The following is an 8,500-nucleotide window of genomic DNA, read 5'->3' as shown; positions in this document are numbered from 1 at the left end:
CACATATATGTGGGATCTAGAGAAATGGTACAGATGAACTGGTTTGCAAGGCAGAAACAGACACAGATGTACAGAACAAACGTATGGACACCAAGGGGGGAAAGCAGGGGTTGTGGGGGTGGTGGTGGGATGAATTGGGAGATTGGGATTGACATATACACAATAATGTGTATAAAATAGATAACTAATAAGAACCCGCTGTATAAAAAATTAAATTTTTAAAAAAACCTGCATATAGCAGCAAGGTGGGTAACCAGAAAAAAATAAACTAAAAAAAAAAAATTTTTTTAATAAATAAATAAAAAGGAAACAAGTGAGTATCTTTAACTGAACAGTATAGTCAGAATTTATGGGTATAATTATGGAAACAGGTGAATGTCCACTAAAATTGATAAATACATTGTGATATACTGGCATAACAGAATATTTCAAGAAGAAAGAAAGCTATAGTGCACACATTGTGATTCTTAGTTATTTAACACTGACTTTTTTAAAAGCATATATCAGAAGACTATTGTAATGTCTTGGTCATTCAGGCTGCTGTGACAACATACCACAGCCTGGGTAGCTTACAAACAGAAATTTGTTTCTCAGAGTTTTGGAAGCTGGGAAGCCCAGGATCAAGGTGCCAGCATGGTCACATTCTGGTGAGGGCCTTAATCCTGGTTCATAGCTGGTGCCTTCTCGCTATCATGGTGGAAGGAGCGAAGGATCTCTCTGGAGCCTGTTTGATAAAACACTGATCCCATTCAGGAGGGTTCCACCCTCATGACTTACACAGTCCCACCTCTTAATACCATCATCTTTGGATGAGAGGATTTCAACATGTAGGGGACACATTCAAGCCACAGCAATCAACAATGATACTATTTATCAGAAACTAAAAAACAGAAAACTATATTTTCTTTAAATATACTTACAAGCAAGTATGATGTAATAATTAAACCAAGAGATGAACTGACAACTAGTTGAAACAGACCAATTGCTTGAAAGATGCAAAATAACACATCCAACACAAGAAACAAAATCTGAAATGCACCACATCTACAAAAGAAATTCAATTTATAATACAAAACACTCCCACTACGAAGTAATGAAATTATGAAAGCAAGTTGAAGACAGTGATTCAGGAAAAGAAAGGACTGGAAAAAGAAGAAATGTATAGATAGAGGTAGGATATTGGTTGGTAATACTCCTGTTCTTGCATTGGCTGATGGTGTTCACTATAATCTTTATAGAGAAAATAAATGACTGGAAAAACTTTAAAAATAAACATGACAGTGCACTGACAAAAGTGTGTCATTAAACTAAGGTTTATGATTAATATAAACCTATACACCTGTAGTCAATTATAAATTTTAGAAGCCAACAGAGTGTACTGTGTTGGACATCATGGTACCTGGGGAGAATCAGTGCAGAAACAAATCCTAGCAACACCCCCTTGCTAGTTTTCTGCCCTTCAGCAAGCCATTCAACTTCAACAAGCTTCTGCCCCCTCACCTACATATCAGTACAAATAGAGTCTCTAAAAAATCACTGTGAGGATGAATTGAAACACTGCACCTACAGTGCAAGGACCAAAAAGCAATGAATACTTGTTAACTATCCTGTCTATATCACAGCATGGACATGGAACACAACATGCATGAGTTGAAGCTGAAGAACGAAGTAGAGGTGGATCATTGAGGGAAACTAATTACAGTTAAAAGAAGGGCCATGAGATGCCAGGCAAAAGCCTTTTTTTTGGCTGTGCTGCACAGCATACAGGATCCCAGTTCCCCGACTAGGGACTGAACCCATGCCCCCTGCAATGGAAGCACAGAGCCCTAACCAGTGGACTACCAGGGAGTTTACCAGGCAAAGCCAATACTGAGGGGGCAATCAGACTAAGACGCAGGAAACAATACAGTCGGAATTGGAAAAGAGCGACCACTGGAACCAAGTGCTACCAAAGCCCAGGTGCAGAAAAATGGAACAGGTTTCTGCTGCATCAAAAACAAGTACAGTGTGGTGGTGAAGAATGTCACTTCAGTTCAAACCCTGCCTCTACCAAGCAGTTATCTTGACAGTTATTAACCACCTGTAAATCACCATTTCCTAATCTGAAACACTGGGAGATGCCCAGTTCCTAATTCACCAACTGCCATGAGGGTTAACAAGACCACACCTGTAAAGTACTTAGCATAGTGCCTGGCACAGGTTGAATGTTCAGTATATTGTGGGCCATTATTCACTATTGTTAGTGCTGTTGTTGCATTTGGCAATTAGGATAAAAGCTATGACCTCATCAAGAATGGTTTCAGTGCTGTGGTTCTCAGCCACCTCACCACTGGGCCTCAGAAAGGAAAGGGGAAGACACCAAGTGCTGATGAGAATGTAGCAATGCGCACTCTCACACATGGCTCGTGGGAGCGTGAAAGGGTGCAGCCACTCTAAAACTGTTTGGTAGTTTCTGTTCAAGCTAAACATATACATTCCCTAAGACCCAGTCACGCCTCTCTGTGTATATTCCCCACAAAAATGAGTACTATATTATATATACATAGTATATACCTCCAAAAGTAACATGAACAAGAATGTTCATAATACAAGAAATCGGAAAAAATTAAAATGGCAATCACAGGAGAATGGACATACAATGAGATACTGCTGAGTACTGAGAAAGAACAGAGTTGAACTACATAGAACCACAAGAATGACTCTCACAGGCATAATGAAGATCAAAAGAAGACAGACACGACAGAATAAACTGTGGGACTCCATTTACATCAAGTCAAGACAGTCAAAGCTAATCTATGGTGACAGAGTCTAAATACCGGTTACCTTTCTAGGAGGAAGCATGAGAAGCCTCCGAAGTTGCAGGAGAAGGTGTGATTTAGTCTCTGGTGCAGAAAAGTAGCTACAGCAGGGGGCGAGACCTCTTCCACAAAGTTGGAAAGGGAAGCTACAGGTATGAGACAGATAGAGATGCTCTGTAAGGCTGAGCAGCAAGAAAGAAGGGCATGAAGTAGGTTTTATGCCGAGACATCAGTGGCTCGGAGTGAGTGGTGAATGTTTGGATCAATGCTTGCATGGATGGTGGAGCTGCTGCAGGAGAGAGAGCTGACCAGAAGAAACACAGAGCAGATGTGAGCCAACCAGTTAGAAGTGTTTTGGCATCGTCTTGGCAAAAGTTGATGAGAGCTTAGACCAGGATGTTCATGGTGAAACCCATGGAGGTGGTAAAGGTGATGGATTCATGCAATATGGAAAACAAAATAAGCGTGATGATGATGGCTGAATGTTGGGTTAGATGCAGGCAGTGTTACAAGTTTGCACAAGGTCCCACCTTCTCAACTCTCTGAAAAACAGGGCCATCTACTGAAACTGTGGAGGATGGAGGAGTGGGCAAGATCATGATCCTTCTTATGCATGAAGAATTCGATGGGAACATATGGGATATAATGCAAAAGTAAGTAGTTGGAATAGGCTGTTGGGCTGAGGAGGGGGTTAGAGACACATCAACTGATTGAGCTGTGCAAGGAAGCAGGAGAGGGGCAAGAGCATTACTCTGCAGTGGTGCCAATCTAGACACTTGATGACTCCAACTATTCTCAGCAGCCCAGATGTGGGCCAGACAAAGCCAAGTGTCATCTTGAGGTTTTACAGTAGAGAGCCAGGAAGATAATGCAGCTAGGGATTGCTTCTATCTGACAAATGGGAAGATAGATGAATGAATGGATGGAAAAGGGTGGGATGCAGAGTATAGGCAGAGATAGTAAAATAGGAAAATGATACTCCCAAAGGAAGACAATAATTTTCCAGTTACCAGTCAAAAAGAAATTGAGATCTATGAATAGATGAACAAAGAATTGAAAAATAATCATCTCAAAAAAACTGTATGAGCTAAAACAGACAATAAAATCAGGAAAACAATACATGATCAAAATAAGTTAAATGAAGAGACAGAAACTTTAACATACAACCAAACATATATTCTGGAGCTGAGCATACAATGATGAATCAAAAATTCCATAGAGAGCTTTAACAGAAGATTTGATCATGCAGTAGAAACACTGAATTCAAAGACAGATCATTTGAAATTATACAATTGGGGGAGGGGAAGAAAAGAGAATGATAAAGAGTGAAGAAAGCCTATGAGACTTTTAAAAACCAATATATGCATTATGGGAAAGAGAAGGGAAGTGGCAATAAACTTACTTAAAGAAATAACGGGTGAAAACATCCCAAATATGTAGAGAGATATGGACCATCCAGATAAATGAATCTCAGAGTTCCCCAGTCAGTTTCAACAGAGAGAAGACTTCAACAGGACACTTTATAATCAAAGTGTCAAAATCAAAGACAGAGATTTTTGAAAGCAGCAAAGAAAAAGCAGTTTGTTATACACAAGAGATTCTAGAGGAATGTCGTGGGTTTCTTCTCAGAAACGTTTGTACCCTTTCCATTATAAACTCTGAGGATCTAATGTACAGCACAGTGACTATAGTTAATAGTATTGTATCACATACATGAAATTTGCTAGGAGAGATTTTAAGCATTCTTACCAAAAAAAGTGATGGATGTGTTAATTAACTTGATTGTAGTTATATTTTCACAGTGTGTACTTATATCAAATAATCACTTTGTATAATTTAAATATATTTATATTTAAAGTATATAATATATATAAATTTATTTTTGTCAGTTATATGTCAGAAAATTTTTAATGAAGGCAAGATCAGATTTTTCCAGGAGGAAAAAACAAAACAACAAAAAACCCTTGAGTAGTTTATCACCTCTAGAACTGCTTCACAGGAAGTCCTAATGGAATTCTTCAATAAAAACTTTAGGGATTTCCCTCGTGGTCCAGTGGTAAAGAATCCACCTTCCAATGCAGGGGACGCGGGTTTGATCCCTGGTCGGGGAACTAACATCCCACATGCAACTAAGCCTGCGTGCCACAACTACTGAGCTCGTGCACCTCAACTACAGAGAAGCCTGCATGCCACAATGAAAGATCCCACGTGCCACAATGAAGATCCCACGTGTTGCAACTAAGACTCGACACAGCCAAAAATAAATAAATGTTAAATTTTTTTTAAATATTAAAATGTGGAAGTATAAATCGTACTGTAAAGGCATATTCAAATTCAGAATACTCTAATACAGAAAGCTACAAATTTCCAGTTATGAGATAAGTACTGGAAATGTAATGTACAACATGATGACTGTAGTTAACGCTGCTGTATGGTATATTTGAAAGTTAAGAGTAAATCCTGAGAGTCCTCATCACAAGGGAAAAAACTTTTTTGTATCTATGTAAGATGATGGGTATTAACTAAGCTTATGTGGTAATTATTTCACAATATATGAAAGCCAAGTTATTATGCTGTACACCTTAAACTTATACAGTGCTGTATGTCGATTATATCTCAATAAAACTGGAAAAAAGAATATGCCAATATAGTAGTGGTATGTATAAATCACTTTTAAGTCTAGTATAAAAAGGTAAAAGACAAAACTATTAAAATAACTGTAACTACTGTAATTTGATATGGATAAACAATATTAAAATGTAAATTGTGACATCAGTAACATGTGGGTTGGAGAAGTGAAATGTTACAACTTTTTGCATGCAACTGAAGTTGTCATCATTAGCTTAAAATAGATGTTATACCTATGTTTTATGTATGCCTCATAGTAACCACAAAGAAAAAACCTCTAGTCAATTCAAAACATAAAGGGAAAGGAATCACAGCATACCACATTCAAGAAAAAAAAGTCACAAAGGAACACAGGAAGAGAGGAAGTAAAAAAGGACTTTTAAAAAGTCAGAAAACAACAAAATCACAATGGTAACTCCTTACTATCAATAATTACTCTCAGACATAGGCTGAAAATGAATGATTGGAAAAAGATATTCCATGCAAATGGTAACCAAAAATGGTCAGAGGGTAGCTACACTTATATAAGACAAAATAGGCTTTATGTCAGAAACTGTCAGAGAGACAAAGATTGTCACTGCATAATGATGAAGGGGTCAGTTTATCAAGAAAAATATAAAAATCTAAAATTTATATATAGCCAACATCAGAGCTCCTAAAAATATATGCAATCTTTCACAGGTCTGAAGAGAGAAATAGACAGCCATACAATCATAGTTGGGGGACTTCAATACCTCACAATTATGGACAGATCATTCAGAAAGAAAATCAATTAGCAAACAGCAGATTTGAACTATCAGTCCAGTTGAACCTAAGAGACATATACAGAACATTCCATCCAACCAGTAGAATACAGTCTTCTTAAATACATACAGAACATTCTCCAGGACAGATCATATGTTAGGCCAAAATACAAGTCTTAAGAAATTTAATAAGATTAAAATCATATAAAGTATCTTTTCTGACAACAATTGTATGAAACTAGAAATTAGTAACAGAAAGAAAATTTAAAATGGAGAATTTAAACAATATACTCTTGAGAAAAATCACTCAAGTCAAAGAAGAAATCAAAAAGGCAATTTAAAAATAGCTTGAAACAAATGAAAATGGAAATGTAACATACCAAGTCTTATGAGATGCAGCAAAAGCAGTTCTAACAGGGATGTTTATACCAATAAATGCCTACATTAAGAAAATACTGGGGAAAAAAGATAAAATAGCCCAATGCAGAGAACAGAATGATGGATTCCAGGGGCTTAGAAATGGGGTGATGTTGGTCAAAAGGTACAGAGTTTCAGATATACAAGATAAGTAAGTTTTGGAGATCTACTGTAGAAACAAACACAAACCCCTAAACGTAAGACCTGAAACTGTAAAACTAAAGAAAAAGGGGGATAGATTCACGACATTAGTCTAGACAATGATTTCATTGATATGACACCAAAAGCATGGGTGACAAAAGCAAAAATAGTCAAGTGGGACTACTTCAAACTAAAGTTCTGTACAGCAAAGGAAACAATCAATAGAATGAAAAGGCAACCTACAGAATAGGAGAAAATACTTGCAAATCATATATCTGATAAGAGGTTAATATCCAAAATATATACAGAGCAACAGTTTTAAAAAATTAATAACTTGATTTAAAAATTAGCTAAAGACTTGAATAGATATTTCTCCAAAGAAGACATACAAATGGCCAACAGGTATATATGAAAAGGTATTCAACATAACTAATCGTCAGGGAAATGCAAATAAAAACTACAAGGAGATATCACCTCACAAATGACAGGATGACTATTATCAAAAAACCACAAGACAAGAAGTGCTGGTGAGCTGGTGAGGATGTGGAGAAATTGAAACCCTTGTACACTGTTGGCGGGAATTCAAAGTGTTAGAGCAGCTATGGAAAACAATGTGGAGGTTCCTCAAAAAAGTAAAAATAGAACTACCATACAATCCAGCAATCCTACTTCTGGGTATTTATCCCAGAGGGTCAAAATCAGGGTATTGCGATATCTTCACTCCCATGTTCATTATAGCATTATTCACAATATTCAAGATGTGAAAACAAGCTGACAGATGAATGGATAAAGAAAATATACATATATGCAATATAATTGTATAATATATATTACTATATGATACATAACATATATTAGATATTTAGCCTATCACATTTTTTAGGCTGGATAATACTACATTAAATATATAAATGTATATGTAAGTATATAAATGTTTCTTTTATATATAAAATACAGAATATTATTCAGCCTCAGAAAATAAGCAAATTCTGCAATATGTGCCAACATGGATGAACCTTGAGAATATTATGCTAAGTGAAATAAGCCAATCAGAAAAACAAGCTATATGACTCCACTACTGTATGAGGTATCTAAAATAGTCAAATTCATACAATTAAAAGAGTGTAACCATGGTTGCCAGAGGCTGGGGGAGGGGGAAATGAAGAGTTACTAATCAATGAGCATAAAGTTTCAGTTCATCAAGATGAATGAATTCTTGAGATCTACTATTATACATCATTGTACCTAGAGCCAACAATACTGTATTATACAGTTAAAAATTTGTTAAGAGTTAAAAATTTGTTAAGGTGTATCTCATGTTAAATAGTCTTACCACAATATAATTTTAAATTTTAAATAAGTAAATAAATATTTCAACAGACATTGATAATGTCTCCTTGGGGCAACACAGTCACCTGTTGAGAACCACTTCATTTTTAAAAAACAGTGTATCAAAAATTTTTTGATAAAATGCAATATTAAAAAAGACCTAAGTGAGGGGCTTCCCTGGTGGCGCAGTGGTTGGGAGCCCGCCTGCCGATGCAGGGGACACGGGTTCGTGCCCCAGTCTGGGAAGATCCCACATGCCGCGGAGCGGCTGGGCCCGTGAGCCATGGCCGCTGAGCCTGCGCGTCCGGAGCCTGTGCTCCGCAACGGGAGAGGCCACAACAGTGAGAGACCCGCATATGGAAAAAAAAAAGAAAAAAAAAAAAAAGATCTAAGTCAATACTTTAAGAGGCAGAAAAAGGAATGTGGAAAGAATATATGTGACAT

Source organism: Lipotes vexillifer, unplaced genomic scaffold (genome assembly GCF_000442215.2).
Source record: "Lipotes vexillifer unplaced genomic scaffold, Lipotes_vexillifer_v1.1 scaffold182, whole genome shotgun sequence".
Taxonomy (NCBI): Eukaryota; Metazoa; Chordata; class Mammalia; order Artiodactyla; family Lipotidae; genus Lipotes; species Lipotes vexillifer.
Note: the sequence above shows the minus strand (reverse complement) of the source record.